The sequence below is a fragment of the Natator depressus genome, chromosome 6 (assembly GCF_965152275.1).
Source record: "Natator depressus isolate rNatDep1 chromosome 6, rNatDep2.hap1, whole genome shotgun sequence".
Classification (NCBI taxonomy): domain Eukaryota; kingdom Metazoa; phylum Chordata; order Testudines; family Cheloniidae; genus Natator; species Natator depressus.
In genome coordinates, this window is record NC_134239.1 from 83,139,763 (window position 1) to 83,156,504 (window position 16,742).

The 16,742-nt window shown below is 40.3% G+C and overlaps 1 protein-coding gene and 1 pseudogene across 4 annotated transcripts in view; both read left to right on the top strand.

Annotated features, from left to right (window-relative positions):
- The first annotated feature begins 6,146 nt into the window (after positions 1 to 6,146).
- The window catches only part of AKAP6 (A-kinase anchoring protein 6), a 393,441-nt gene continuing 382,845 nt past the window's right edge, over positions 6,147 to 16,742 (top strand). For 3 of the 4 annotated variants that reach the window (XM_074955832.1, XM_074955831.1, XM_074955834.1), the window contains exon 1: positions 6,147 to 6,287. The gene's annotated coding sequence lies outside the window, so the exon portion shown is untranslated. Of the gene's footprint in view, positions 6,288 to 7,788; positions 8,050 to 16,742 lie in introns of those variants that run through there. The other variant, XM_074955833.1, reaches the window with a different exon arrangement.
- On the top strand, positions 12,325 to 16,216 carry LOC141989771 (ferritin heavy chain pseudogene; annotated as a pseudogene).

A 16,742-nucleotide genomic window follows, 5' to 3' on the forward strand; every position in this document is an offset into this window, starting at 1 on the left:
CCCTATTCCCAATCTGGTTACAAACTTGTATTCCATACTATGTATGGTAGATGACCTTTCCTTCCCCCTTCTTCCCCCCCCCCCCCCCCAAATGAAGAGCGATTTTTAAGACTTCGCTTTGAATACACAAGTCAGTCCCAGCTGGGGTGCTTAATTCCAGGCTTCTAAAGAGGCATTCTGTTTTGCTGTGGCAGAATATTCTGCAGTTTAGAAGTGTACAGTCCCTGCAACTCTCCTCCTTTTCTATATTGGTAGACTCTATTGGGAGAACAGTAGTTGTGGGAGCTGGTAGAGCTTGCAAGTTCTGTCTGCTCTACTGATAAGGGAGAGCTTCTCAATATCTCCCTGGCAACGGCTCCGTACCATACATATTTGTATAAAATGAGGAGCTTATACACCTGGGTAAGGATTTTCTCCTTAAGTAGGTGTGGGTTTTTTGTTAATCTCACACTCAGGCAGGTGTATACACACTGGTATATAGTAAATATTACAGTCAGGAAAAAGACCTTAAAATGTTAAGGCTGTCTACACTAGCACGCTTATTGGTAAAACTTTTGTTTGGTCAGGGTGTGAAAAGAACACCCCACGCTGACTGACCTAAGTTCCACAGACAAAAGCACTGGTGTAGACCGCTCTATGTCAGCGGGAGACACTTTACTCCTTGTTCTTTTTGCTGATACAGACTAATACGGCTACCACCCTGAAACCTGACATAGCTTCTGCCACTTGTTAAGGGTGGTTTAATTTGGATGGCGGGAGAACTCTGTCACTCCAGCATAGAGTGGCTACAGGGGAGACCTTACAACAGCACAGCTGCAGTGGTACAGCTGTGCCACTGTAAGGTCTGCAGTGTAGACATAGCCTAAGATTACAAAGTCAAGCACTCAAACTTCTGGAAATGCCAGAATTACAGCTGCTTGTGCAAACCTTAATTTGGCCCCCATGTGCGTACAGTGTAATTGTAGCTGTGTTGGTCCCAGTGGATATAGTATATTTAGATTATCAGAAAGCCTTTGACAAGGTCCCTCACCGAAGGCTCTTAAGCAAAGTAAGCAGTCATGGGATAAGAGGGAAGGTCCTCTCATGGATTGGTAACTGGTTAAAAGATAAGAAACAAAGAGTAGGAATAAATGGTCAGCTCTCAGAATGGAGAGAGGCAAATAGTGGTGTCTCCAAGGGGTCTGTACTGGGCCCAGTCCTATTTAGCATTTGTAAATGATCCGGAAAAAGTGAGGTGGAAAAATTTGCAGATGATACAAAACTACTCAAGATAGTTAAGTCCCAGGCAGACTGTGAAGAGCTACAAAAGGATCTCTCAAAACTGGGTGACTGGACAAGAAAATGGCAGATGAAATTCAGTGTTGATAAATGCGAAGTAATGCACATTGGAAAACATAATCCCATATAAAACGGTGGGGTCTAAATTGGCTGTTACCACTCAAGAAAGAGATCTGGGAGTTGCAGGGGATAGTTCTCTGAAAAATCCACTCAGTGTACAGCGGCAATCAAAAAAGCGAACAGAAATTTGGGAATCATTAAGAAAGGGATGGATAGATCAGACAGAAAATATCATATTGCCTCTATATAAATCCATGGTACGCTCACATCTTGGATACTGCGTACAGATGTGGTCGCCCCATCTCAAAAAAGATGTATTGGAATTGGAAAAGGTTTAGAAAAGGGCAACAAAAATGATTAGGGGTATGGAACAGCTGCTGTATGAGGAGAGATTAATAAGACTGGGACTTTTCAGCTTGGAAAAGAGACAACTAAGGAGGTATATGACAGAGGTCTATAAAATCATGACTGGTGTGGAGAAAGTAAATGTTGTTTACTCCTTCTCATAAGACAAGAACTAGGGGCCACCTAGGCAGCAGGTATAAAACAAAGCATTTTTTTCACACAACGCAGAGTCAACCTGTGGAACTCCTTGCCAGAGGATGTTGTGAAGGCCAAGACTATAACAGGGTTCAAAAAACAACTATATAAATTCATGGAGGATAGGTCCATCAGTGGCTCTTAGCCAGGATGGGCAGGGATGGTGTCACTAGCCTGTTTGCCAGAAGCTGGGAATGGGCGACAGGGGATGGATCATTTGATGATTACCTGTTTTGTTCATTACCTCTGGGGCACCTGGCATTGACCACTGTTGGAGGACAGAACAGTGGGCTAGATGGACCTTTGGTCTGACCCAGTATGGCTGCTCTTATGATATGAGAGACGCAAGGTAGGTGAGGTAGTATCTTTTATTGGACCAACCCCTATTGGTGAGAGAGAAAGAGAGAAGCTTTCAAGTGTACGTAGAGCTCTTCTTCAGGTCTCAGAAAGGAACTCTCAGCATTGCAGCAAAATGCAAGGTGGAACAGATTGCCTTGAATGGGCCCTTAGAATATGCTAAACAGAGTGACCCATTAACACCTCTGCAATCATAGGAAAAAAAGTGGGGATGGTGGGCGTTAATGGGTTACAGATTGTTGCGATAAGCCATAAATCCAGTCTCTCTGTTCAGTCCATGATTTTTAGTGCCTAGCAGAGGAATAAATTTAAATTCCCAGGCTCGCCTTTTGAAAGCATGCGGATTTCCTTTGAGGATGAGAACTGATAGGTCACGTGTAGAGTGCTCGCTTTGTGAAAAGTGTTTACCCACAAGTGATAGGGTTGGGGTTTTTTTCCTATGCAAGTTCATTTGAGAGCATAATGATTGTCTGGTTTCACTCACATAGTTGTTGGGGCATTTAGTGCACTGGATGAGGTGAAAAGCACGTGTAGGATCCCTGAATCTTGAAAGGTGGGGTTGGTGGTGATGGGGAAAGGTGTTTATCATTGTAGCAGTGGAGATATGTCTGCAGGTTTTGTATCCATTGTTGTGGCAGAATCTGATGCCACTTTGAGTTGGTGTGTCCTGGTATGTGGGGAACTTGCTTCTGACGATGGGCTTGGGGAGGTTGGGGATTGATTGAAGGCCAGAAGTGGGGGCTCAGAAAAGATTTCTTTCAGGCCGGGGTTTCCCAGCAAATATGGGTTGAGGTTGTTTGATATCCCATATGGGTTCAAGTGTTGGATGGTAGATGAGAACTAGGGATGTGTGGTCAGAGGGTGTTTTATTTCTGTACTGAAGCTGGGTTCTCTGGGGAAATTGGCCCATTCTATGATGTGATCTGCTTCTCTGGAGTGTTCTTGTTTGGTGAAGGTAGTCTTGAGTGTGCTAAGGTGTATATCTCAGACTTTCTCCTCAGAGCATATTCTGTGTTAACTGAGTGCCTGGCTGTAGCTAACTGATTTCTTGGTGCATATGGGGTGGTTACTGGATCTATCCGTGGGTTTCTTGTATGTGGTTGTCTATAGGGTTCCATTTGCTGAAGCTCACTGAAGGGTTCAGGAAGTTGATGCTAGTATGGAAGTGTTCCAGAGACAGGTTAATGGACAGGTGGTTGTGGTTGAAGTTGTGATAGAAATCCCAGGGGGATTTCAAATCATCTGTCTAGAGGATGAAAATATCATTGATGTATCTCAGGTGTATCATTGGTTTCATGGTGCATTTGTCCAGAAATTCTTCTTCAAGGTAGCACATGAAAAGATTGGCATATTAGGGAGCAATCCTAGTACCCATGGCTGTTCCAGTGGTTTGGACAAAGTGTGTGTGTGTTATAGGTGAGGATGGAATGGATGAGTTTGGTGATGTGTTCGGAGTGAATATCTGAGGGTTGTCCATTGTCTTGTAAATATGAGACAGACACCTATGCTGTCATTGTGAGGCATGTTGGCTTATAGGGAAGTGACATCCATGCTGGCATGGATGGTGTTCTGAGGGAGGTTGTTAATGTTGAGCAAATGGGATTGCAGCAATTGCAACACTGCGCTTGTCCAGCTTCTGTGATCTTGATCTCCCACAGCAATTACATTTATTAAAAAACAATGCGGTTTGCAACTCAAAGGTCAGACTTATGGAGACACAAGATGTTCTTAGCAGCCAGCTTATTATTCATTCCCACTCAGCTATTTGTATGAATTTGAATCACCTTCATAAGAAAATATAAAATTCACTTTTTCCCACATAGTAGCAATAGTAATAAAAAAAAATTCTACCAAACAGCAATTGGAAGGAGAGAAATAGAGATCCCTTTACTTAAACTTTTAGAATGTTAAGTTACTTTGATTGAGTCTTCTCTAAGTATTTATAATGTGCGGATCACCATGGTATCAATTTCCTGGACTCAATGTACCAAACCAACATAAATCCTATTTTTCTGTGGTTAATGTCTGTTTATTTTGTGGAAGTAATTAAAACGTTCTCTGTGGATAAACACCCAAAAATGAACTGTAAATATCTTGTGAGCATGAGCTTTTATCTTGAGTCTTTCTTGTGTTTAGGGTTCACAGTTGCTATTTTTTCAATATAATCATTCTTGCTCTGGTCTTTCTCTGTGCCCATAGATTTCAGGTCTGAACTACTTGTTTGTTCTGACCTCAGTGAGCGCATACTTACCTTCCAAATTTTTCTGACTGAATCGGATAGAACAATCCTTACAGGTTTTCTGTCCAAACTTTTATTCTCAACACCAGTCTCAGTGTGGTCTGAGAGTACCTTGTGGTTGGGGTTCTTCATTTGCAGTAGTATGGGGTTAAGTTAGAACTTACTGATCTAGATAATACTTAGTCCTGCCATGACTGCAGGGAACTGGACTAACGACATCTCAAGGTCCCTTCCAGTTATGATTCTATAAGCATGAGTGGAGCACTGAAAGTACTTGGAGCCATCAAGGGTCCAGTACAGGTCACCAAGGGCCATGAGCATCCCTAATTGTAGGGAGAGGCTTTGTATTTTACAAGCAGTTGATGCTCTGAGCAGAGGATCTAAGGCCCTATTTTTTTTACTTTCTGACATAGGTTTTAGTAATTGCCTATGACACAGTATCTAAAATCATGAGTAAAGGAACTTCTTACATGTAGTTTGAGATCTAGTGGGTCATACAGCTCTGGTCCCAACACTGGTTCCAGAGTTTATTGGACACCTTTAGGGCCTAATTCTCCTTGGATCTTTGGCCTCTGTTTCCCCTTGGGCCTGAGCCTACAGCTTACAAAGTCCAGGTCTTTTGTCCTTTTCTACCATGTAAAAAGGGATTTTCATGGAAGGGAAAAACAGTTTTGCCAGATTCTTTTTCATCCAAAAGAATTGGCAAAAAGCCAAAAATGTGCTGGTTTTCCTTCAGTTGTGAATTCTCATTTTCTCACTGTTCTAGTTAATACTTGTGTCACACATCCCTACTGATGCTATTGCAAGGGATGGGGGCATGGATTCCAGGTGCTGAAGGTAATTTCTAACAGTCTGATCTACCAATCCAAAGCCCTATGCAAATTAGGAGGATGTTCTTTTGTTTTCAGTATGTTTCTCTTCAACTGCTGTGAGGAGGAGGCTCAGGGTAGAGTGGACCAGGAGGCATGCAGATTGCCTACAAGCTTTCTAAATCTTCATTTGTGTGTCTGCCTCATGGACAGATGAAAGCCAGGCTACTCAGCATGCAGATGGTACTGCAGGTTGGCCTACAGCTGAAAAATTATAAGGAGGTTTTTACTTGGCTGGCTAGAAACTTCTTGTGAATAGAAATTTTTTTTTCTTTGAAAACAAAGCACAGTAACTTATTTAGCAGCATAAAATGTTGAGAACGTAAAAGTTTTTAATCCAGTTTTGTTTTTTGTACCAGCAAGGAGAATTTCTAAGTCTCTCACATCTGATGTGGGGCAGAGTGGCACCTTTTATTCCTTAAAGTGCTCATGTTACAACAGCTTAATATTAAAATGGCAGAAAATCTTCTAAAACAAGCATCTTTGTGTATTAAACACAATATTAGTTTATTAAATTGTTTGTCATTAATGAATTTATAGTTAAATTTAAAGTGCCCTATATGGAAATAATTGTAAACTCCATGTGTCTATATTTGTTACCATAGTGGGGGAATAATTTCTTTCTGTCTAAATTTGAACTCAATGAGAAAACATGTACTGTTACATGGACACTATGACCTTTATGGCATGGCACTTTAAGAGTCCTTTTGCATTTTGTCTGTTTCTTTAAAGGGCTTCCTTATTGTCTCAGGCTCCCCTGGAAATGCAGTAAGGATTCCTATCACATCTCAGTTGCCATGGCAACAGCAGTCTTTCCCATAATGAGCTGCATCATCTGAACTGATGTCACAGCATCATGCAGCAGGTCACACAAGGCACCTCCTAGTATTGCATCCCACAGATGTGCCGTAAACATCAAAAGAGGATGGTTTGAACAGGAGATGGTAAGTACTAAATGTAGGCTTGTTTTTAATTGCACCACTGCTTTCCTGATTTTGTACAAGTCTCTTCTAAAACTAGAATGTGTGGGATTTGCCTCGTGAAAATGGGTTTTGAAGAAAGATGTTGCATGCCTAAATATCTTTTTCAGACAGTTAGGCTAAGACAAAGGCCTACAGGAGGCTCAGCCAGCTAGAAATATTGATAATGATCCTTGCTGTATTTGTGTGTGATATCCTGAGGACCACTACAGAATATATCTGAATTTCATATCTGAATTATTGTTATAACACTATGATTTTTCTCTGAAATAGAACATATAGCTGTTCGCAATTATAGTGTCACAAAGGTAGAATAATCCTTTCCCTCCTTCTTATATTGAAGGATTAATATTTTCTGTAGCACTCTTCTCTTAACTTATGAACTCTTCTGTGGTGTGCAGTATGAATATTATTTAATTTCACTGGGTTTTCAATAATATGGTAGTACACAAAATGCTACACAATGCAGAATAAGCAATTGGCACTGTATTGCTTTGAAAAGTGGTTCTGTTCTATACTATGCAGTTGGTATTTTAAAAACAAAGCAATGAGACACCATTTTTTGAATTCTCTTATCCCTTGTTTTCAAGTATTTATTTTGAAAGACCGAAAGCTTCCAGCTGTATCACTGAATTCTTTCCTTTCCGTCTCTTTTTGTTAATAAACCATAATATGTATTTAGTGGATCTAAGATATACTCTTTATTAGATATAAAAACAAGTCTCCTCTGCTGCAATTGCAGTAAAAGATTTAGTAGCCAAAGTAGCCAAAGATTTAGGCTTTTCCAGTGTTGCTGATCTTTTCATTACATGAATAAAACAGAGTATGAAAAATTGTAAGTGCTCCCTCTGCGGGTATGGGGAAAATATATATACATTTTAGGACACCATCAACTGAATTATAACACAATACCTGCAAAATTTAGAAACTCTTTATAATGTCTAATGGCTTCTATTTTATACCATGGTCTTGCTTCCGGCAGCCACGTTGATTTTACTTAACTTCCAAGTTAATCTGACTGGCTTGGATAGAACAATGTTAATTCTTTGTTTTTGTTTTTTTGAATGTTTAGATGATTAGAAGCAAAGAAAAGACCAGACCCATGTCAGTTTAATTGATCAATATAATATGTCCACTGGGAATTAGGGAGTGGTCTCTGGCTCTGCGTTGCTCAGCTTTAGTTTGTATTTCAAAAGTATAGCAGGAAGGAATAGCAACCACTAATCTTTTAGTGATGTTCATCAGATATAAAGGACCAAAAAGCATTAAATATGAAGCATAAAACCAGTACATTTAATCAGATCTGAGTGCTTTTCATAAGGACAGGCATGATGGTCTCATCTGGCACTAGCTGAAATGGAGCTCCTAGATTTTAATTAGACAGTCTGCACTGCATCATATACACTGTGTTTCCAGTGGGGTCTGAGCATATCTTTTGTGTTAAACTGCAAAACACAAAAAGGTAGATAATTATCATAGTGATATTGCTTTACTTACTGTGATTGTTAAAATGAATTGTGGTGGTTTTAGGTGTAAAAGGAGTAATCTCGAATCACTGGGTGTTCAGTATGCACACTCAGAAGGTATGAGTTAGCAAGAGGAAGAGGGAGGATGTCTGGCTGGTGGCTGAATTATGGAAATTCTGGTGAATAATGCATTTTTGCTAACAACTTTTGGGGATCAATTCATGCCTTAACATGCGTCATCAGCATGGATGTAATTAAAGGTTGGTAGAGAGAGAAAACATCTTAAGATTGGATGAAATACATGACATTATTAGTACATTATAAGATGTATTCTTCAGACTTTGTATATAATGATTTGCACTGTCACTAGAATTTGTCAGGACTAGACTTTCCGATGAATGATAGAAAATAGTTTAGGGAAACCAAGTCCTGTGAAATTGTAAAGGAATGGATGATGTACAGTGCAAATGATTTTAGGATTTTTCTAATAATTTGAAAATTACATTTTTCAAAGCTTTTTTCTCTATTTCCCCCTCTTCTCCCTCCCCTCCACCACCCCCCCCCACACACACTGTTTGCTTTGGAAACACCCACTGACATACGATATTGTATGACAATGCTGGCTTCTTGGAACAACACAGCCAGTGCTGATCTCAGATCCAGCTGAATATCTTAATTAGTGAGGTTTTACTGTTTATTTAATGTATGCCCTAGAGGGTGTGGGGGGGGCAGGGGTAGGGGTGTGTGTGTGTGTGTGTGTGTGTGAGAGAGAGAGATGAGGGAGGGGGCACCAGTTGGTGAGAGTGGTACTAAAGAAATAGAAATTTTCCTTCCCAACAATCTTGGCCTCTTTTGCTGTAGAAACTAAATAGAAATAACAGCACAATTCTGGTTGTTGTTAAGGTATAATGACATGATCAGAACAATAAAACCTGTTTCCAGCAGGGATCAAAAGCAGCAAACCTACAGGGTGCTTTCAATTTTGTTTCCATTGTATCCTTTTGTTCATAATTCCTGAAACAAATAATGTTTGTAATCAGAGAGATTCTTAATAGAATCTGTTTAAGTGCCTGAATTTGGACTGTTCTGGAAATGAAAAATCCTGCCTATATCTGCACATAGAGTGGTGGTGGGGGGAGACTCTCCTGTATTAATGCTAGAGTTTTGTGTGCATGCTTGTACAGTGAGGGGTGGTGAGAAACGGAGATACCATCTAAAGCACTTGCAGATTTACTTACTTCTCAAGCTTTATCTTGGTAAGAATGTTGTTATAGAACATTAATTTTAACAATTGCTATGCAACATGGAGCTGAGTGCAGGAGGTCAAACAAAATCTGGCTCCTCCCAACCCAGCAGTCATACAGTCTGACAGACCAACTCCAGCATCAATGCACACAAGATTGACACTAGTCAGATGTTTGGGTCAGCAAGTTGTAATGCAATTATCATGCCTCACATGTAGAACAGACTTCCCCGCCCCCCACTGCAGAATCAACATGGAAGACACGTGTGCTCCAAAGCTCCCAGCCCTGGATTTTTATTTTTATTTTTATTTTTATTTTTGCAGCGGGCTGTCATCTCCTGATTGGCCCAGGAGCCCATCCCTAGAGTATAAACTAGAAAAGGAGGTTGGCAGTGAATTGGGCAAATGTTACGTTCAACAGCAGAACCCAAAGCTGAAATCAAAATTGGTGGTCATTTCAAAAGTGCATAAGTATCTTATGAGCACAAGTTCTATTAAAGTCACTGAGATTTGTGCTCCTAAGTCACATAGGCACTTTTGAAAATCCCTCCCAATGTCTCTTTATTTATTCACCCCTAATATAAAATTAATTACTGAGCTATGTAAAAACTGACAGGCTTTGAGGCCTGAATTTTCTAGGTTCTGAGTGCCATTGACTTCATTGGGAGCTGCAGATGGTCAATAGTGTTGGTATTCAGGCCCCTGTATTTAAGAAAATCCTTGCTCAATATGAATTCATACAGGATTGATACTGGTAATCCACTGCTTCCCTTCTACAGTAGACACTGATATTACATTGTGCTGTATGCCTCATGTGTTATACTGAGGTGAGTGTACACTAACGAGACATTGATATTAGCCATTTATTTAGAATATCATGTTTCAGGATAAAATATATGTTTAATAATACATGGATGGAAAGTGGACTGTAAGGGTTCATCCTAAAACTAATTATCTCTGGGGATTTGAGAAAAATCTTTTAAGGGCAGAATTCTCCTCTCAGCTGAAGAGCAGAATAGAGAGGCTGAGGTCCAGTGAGGGGAGTTTCACCCTTATATAAAGGTCTATGTTCATACACTTCTAAATGGACATATTTAATGACAGAGACATTAGGATGCTTTTCCCCTTTCCAGGAGAGCCAGTACAGGCAGCCACCTCCCTTATTAAACAGGCACACATGCTCTTAATCAAAAAAGAACAGGAGTACTTGTGGCACCTTAGAGACTAACAAATTTATTTGAGCATAAGCTTTTGTGGGCTACAGCTCACTTCATCGGATGCATAGAATGGAACATATAGTAAGAAGAGATATACATACAGAGAACATGAGAAGGTGGAAGTAGCCATACCAACTATAAGAGGCTAATTAAAATGAGCTACTATCAGCAGGAGAAAAAAACTTTTGTAGTGATAATCAAGATGGCCCATTTAGGCAGTTGACAAGAAGGTGTGAGGATACTTAACATGGGGGAATAGATTCAATATGTGTAATGACCCAGCCACTCCCAGTCTCTATTCAAACCCAAATTAATGGTATCTAGTTTGCATATTAATTCAAGCTCAGCAGTTTCTGGTTGGAGTCTGTTTTTGAAGCTTTTCTATTGCAGAATTGCCACCTTTAAGTCTGTTACTGAGTGACCAGAGAAGTTAATGTATAGGGCAGAGGTGTGGGCTGGTCTTCAGCATTCCTGAAGGATGGCTAAATCTGCTGCATATCTAGAGAGACAGGCACTGAGAGAACACTTGGAATTTCTCTTCAGCTAGGGTCAGATCATTGCTTGTGTTAATTCATCAGCCCTTTTTTTATAGGGTTTTCAATTTTATTATATGTAACGAGTTAAATTCTCATTTAAAATAAAGGAGAGGGTATTTGTTTACCTATTTAACCAAATCTCTGTGTGGGTCTCTTGTAAATTTATTTAACTGGAATTGTATTCTTAATTTTGAAAATTGAATAAATAACAACATCCCTTCTGGTGTATTGGACACACAGGAAGATGTCAGGTGCTGATAGAGCCTTGTCTACCTGGATAAAATTTTGGCTTGTTGCTAAAAAGGCTTAGGAAAAGCTGTGGATTGTGGGCATGGATTGCCATTAAGCCTCTGGGAAAAGGAAAGACTCTGATCGTGCAGAAACGGTACCTTTTTTTCCTGCCCTGTATAATGATCTAACTACTGGGTTTGAAATTCTTTGACTCCTGGGAAGTTTGAATCCCAGCAAGGCTGACTCAGCTCTTTATTCTTCTAGGTCAAAAAATTAAGTACTCTTCAGTTTACTATGTCTGGGGCTCTCAGACAAGACACTTAAAAGAATGAGCTTGCTCTGATCTGCATGGACGCTGAAGTTCTCAAGGCACATGTCAGATAAAAGATTTGCCCTGACATCTTTCGCCAAATTTTCTTCTCCTTCTCCCACAATGTGTGGTCCATCTGCCACCCTACAAGTGGCTGCATTTCAGTGGCCGAGTGAATGAATATAGATGTGATGTGATGTTCTCGTAGAGATCTTGAGATTAAAGGTACTTTACATTTGTAAACTACTTTTTGCCAGTTCATGGCATAATCACAGCATCCCAAAAGTAATATGGGTCTTTAGAAAATTGAGGATGAGTCTTATGAATCTGACTCTGCTAATGTTTTAGGGCCTGTTCCTATAGAAATGCTACATGTCTCCTGGAATTGTGATGAGCACCTTCTGTTCAGGAGGCATTCAACACGCCCTATCCCACCCCCACCCCCACCCCCAGGACTGGGCTCTGAAGTAGGGGTAAATGCTATAGAATGCAGCATAGTTTGAACTGTAGCACTTTCACTGTTAATTTTTTTTTAAACAGCCTCGTTTGTGAAGCAGAATGCAGACACCGAAATGCCTGACTTTTTAAAAGCAAAGGTGCAGCAATTCAAACTATTGCCTCATAGACACCAAGTATATTCAGTCTGTATTTAAAATAGCTACCATTTTAAAATGTCATGTTTTACTTGGACAAAGACATATTTCAGCTGGAGGAGCTGCAACCATCCTTTTAGAAATCTCTGTGTAATAGACTTCCCAGCCCCACAATGCAGAGTCCTGTGACAGCGGACACACTTTAGAAAGAGAGGCTCTATAGCATTAGTCTGTACTAATAGAAGTGTTAACGTTCTGTTGGGGAAGTCTCCAACCAAGAGCACAAGCCCAGGCTCCTCTAATCCTGCTACCAGTTTATAACTATAAAAATTGTTTTAAGAGATGCCCTTTGCTGGTCATGCTGTAAGCTGGGCATTGTCGTAGTTTCAGGTGTAGGATGCAGACATGAAGTTTTGTGGGGAGCTGTCAGACGATATTGATTGTTTACAAGCTGCTTATGTGGGTAAAATAAAGCAGGCCTGTAGCTAGCTATAAAGCAAATTGTTTATATTTCTCTTTCTCACCCTTGACCCTTTTTGTATTTCTCCCTTTGCTATGAGACATTATAGGATGGTCAGGGATGCAACCCCATGCTCTGGGTGTCCCTAGCCTCTGACTGCCAGAAGCCAGGAGTAGACGATAGAGGATGGATCTCTGTGATTGCCTGTTCTGTTCATTCCCTCTGAAGCACCTGGCACTGACCACTGTCGGAAGACAGGAGACTGGGCTAGATGGGTCATTGGACTGACCTAGGATAGCCATTCTTCTGTTCTTAGGAGGAAATACCTCTCTAGCTGATGTCAGACAACCCTGTAGTCAAGTCTGAATCCTTAGCCTTAGACTGGACCCCCTATAGGGTCTACCTTGCACACTGCATCAGGCTCAGTACCCTCATTCTGCTGCTCCTGTGTTTGACTATTTGAAATGAAATCCCTGTCCTACTTCACTGAGTCACTGTCCTCTCCTCATTTAAATCCCTCATAAAAACACACTTCTGTGAAGTCCACAAGAAGTGAGTTTACACAATAGTTCTGGGGTTATTGCTATTTGTATTCCATTAGTATATAGACACAACAACTGAGGCTGAAATCTGGTGTGCTAGGTGCTGTATGTACACATTAATAAGAGATGATCCCTGCTCTGAACAGATTATAGTCTCAACTGGCAAAATAAGAATTATTATGGTCCCAATTTCAGATATGGGGAACTGAAACATGGTACAATAAGTAACTTGCCCAAGGTCCAACAGGAAGTCTGTGGCAGAGCTGGGAAAGGCACTTCTGAATCCTAGTACAGTACTTAAACCATAAGACCAACTTTCATCTCCTCTTTCCTTCCTCTGCTCCCCAGTCTGTATTTCCCAGTGTGTCCTTTCTTTGATAGCCTTCTGGAATGTAAACTCTTTTTGGGGCAGGTTTTGTGTTTTTATACAGGACCAAGCTCATTGTTTAAGTACTAAACAAATGATAATATATCCCCCTTGTTGGCTGGCAGTGGCCATTTCATATATTTAGTTTTGAAACTCAAAGTAGATATAGTTCTGTAATAGGTTAGCAAGAAAACACACTAACAACTTTGATTTACTGTTTCATAATCAGTTATAAAGCACTTACCTTTTGATATCTGACAGTGATAATAGTGATAGAATATTCACTGCCAGGAGAATTGAAAGGGTTGTAGGAGAGATGGCTAAAAAAAGTAGATTAAAAAACATTGTATATTGAAATGTTATAGTCATTAGAGAAGAAAAAATGATTAATATGTATTGCAAAGGACAACCTTGGATGTTTAGAACTCATATTGAGAAAAGAAGTGTTGAGTTAGAAGACACGTTGCATCCATGTCTCTGCAGAAGACATCCTGAGATTTTGGACAGCCCCTGGAGATGGGCTGATTGAACCTCAATAACTAGAATTTCATCGAAGCAATGGATTATTAGATCAACGTTCCCATTTTCTTCTACTTCTGGACTCAATACTGGTCAAGAGTAGATGTACCAGTTACTTTCATAATTAAAATAACCTGCTCTTCTTTTCTAAGATTTTTCAATCTGAGATTGCAAGACGTACGTTAGAGACACTTCAATAGAAACATTGGCTAACAATGGTGGTAATAATAAAATAGTGCTTGGATAAAATGTTTGACAAGAAGCAAAACAACTGAGATTCAGATTGGATTGACAAATTTATAATTTTATAATGTATTTACTGAGTAAGGTATTCATCGGGGAGGGTATCTTAAAAATTGGCTAGCTACGGTAGTTATCCTTGCAGCTGCTCCTACCTACAATCTGAGCTACAATAAAATCTACTCTGTCTGCAAATGTCACCCATGAGAAGGTAAGGTCCTAATCACTTTTGCACATAGTTTTTATCAACCAGCAAGTGTTTGTTACATTCTTCTTACACTAAGTCATGCTGACTTTCTTTTAAAAATATAACCAGATTCTGCTAAAACAATAAATCACATTCATATTGCAACAGGAATAGAAATGCAGCTTCTGAGAAACTAGGCTGTTACATAGCAGTTTTCAGCATGTCTGGTATACTGTTACCCAAGCAGTGACACAGCAGATATGAGAGAGATGCCATTGTAAAAGTCAGATTGGTTAAAATAATCATGGTACACTTTTGTACGTTCTTAATCTATTTACACACTAGTTCTTTTCCAAAAATTCACTTTGTGTTTTGTTAGTGATTTTATGTCAAAGTCCTATCTGGCTTTTAGTTTATTTTTGCTAAATGTACAAGTTGTCAATTTTGAGAATGAACTGGAGCATTTCCAGTTTCTGCAGAGGCTCTGCCAATGAGGGTCAGACTGTTTCTGCAACTTCTATGAATGTCCATTCGTATTTGAAGATAAAAGGAAACAAGTTCGGTTCTCCAAATGCAAATGCATGTGTTTAACAGTGAAATAGCTTCACTGAGTGAACCTTTAAGTACCTTTTTCAGAGTAACAGCCTAGTCTGTATTCGCAAAAAGAAAAGGAGTACTTGTGGCACCTTAGAGACTAACCAATTTATTTGAGCATAAGCTTTCGTGAGCTACAGCTCACTTCATCGGATGCATACTGTGGAAAATACAGAAGATGTTTTTATACACACAGACCATGAAAAAAATGGGTGTTTATCACTACAAAAGGTTTTCTCTCCCCCCACCCCACTCTCCTGCTGGTAATAGCTTATCTAAAGTGATCACTCACCTTACAATATGTGTATGATAATCAAGGTGGGCCATTTCCAGCACAAATCCAGGTTTTCTCCCCACCCCACCCCCCCCAAACCCACTCTCCTGTTGGTAATAGCTTACCTTAAGGTGAGTGATCACTTTAGATAAGCTATTACCAACAGGAGAGTGGGTTTAGGGGGAGAGAAAACCTTTTGTAGTGATAAACACCCATTTTTTTCATGGTCTGTGTGTATAAAAACATCTTCTGTATTTTCCACAGTATGCATCTGATGAAGTGAGCTGTAGCTCACGAAAGCTTATGCTCAAATAAATTGGTTAGTTTCTAAGGTGCCACAAATACTCCTTTTCTTCTTTAAGTACCTTGTAAACCTTGGTTTCTGATTGCTAAGTCTAGGAAGCAGGTGATATTCAGTGTAACTTCAGAACTGTCCTAAATGATCTTCAATTTTATCCCATTGCTCCTTCCATATTAACTTCAATTTCATCCCTAGGTCCCACCTAGGGGATTTATTTCCCTTCTTTGTAACTTGGAAACCCTTTCTAGGAATGGCGTGAAGTGTAGGCCTGTCCTCTGCAGGTCTCTCTTCTTCTTCCTCTTTGAGGAAGATGGGAATTCTGTTTGCCAGAGTGCTAGGGGACTGAGCCCAGAGCATTTGTCATGAAAGCTGGGGAATGGGTGGGTCACAGAACAAGCAGAAACTAGATGAAACTAGATCAACCTGGAGCTCTACGCCTCCTACGTGTACCTCAGCATGTCTTTCTATTTTGACCGGGATGATGTGGCTCTAAAGAACTTTGCCAGGTATTTCCTGCACCAGTCCCACAAGGAGTGTGAGCATGCTGAAAAACTCATGAAGCTGCAGAACCAGAGGGGCGGTCGCATCTTTTTGCAGGACATCAAGAAACCAGATCGTGATGATTGGGAGAATGGGTTGACAGCAATGGAGTGTGCCTTGCACCTGGAAAAGAATGTGAACCAGTCACTCCTTGATCTGCACAAGCTGGCAACTGACAAGAATGACCCTCATTTGTGCGACTTCATTGAAACCCACTACTTGGGGCCCATATTTAATCTATGGGCCCATCCTCCCCTACTGGAGATTTGGTAGAAGACACACTGCTAGCACCACAATGTTGAAATAGGCAATTTAAGGCTACATGAAACTCCCTCCCCTACCATGACTTCCTGTTTGATGACAGAGAATTTGAACTTGGATTTGCCACAATCAGTTATTTGGGCCCTATCATATTAAGTGTTATAAAAATACACTGTTTTACACTATGGAGTTATGTCAATGCAAGCTGCTTTGTGTGGAACTCACTGTGGAAGTGTCTTCACTTAAATTTGACTCCCGCTGACGTAAGCGCCTCCCTACTCTGATTAAGTAACATCACCTCCCTGAGGGGTGTAGAGTCACAGGTGATGTAATTAGGTCGATGCAGTGTCTGTGTAGGCACTGTATTGCTTGTGTAGATTGTTACTGGCTGTCCCACAGTGCCCCAAACTGACAATAGAATCGATACAAGCACTTCCGATGAGGATGCGCAAGAAGCCAAGTGTGTGCACGCACATGACTTAATAACCACGGTAGCTGTATGCTGATGCAAGTTAGGTCAGCATAATTTTGTAGTGTA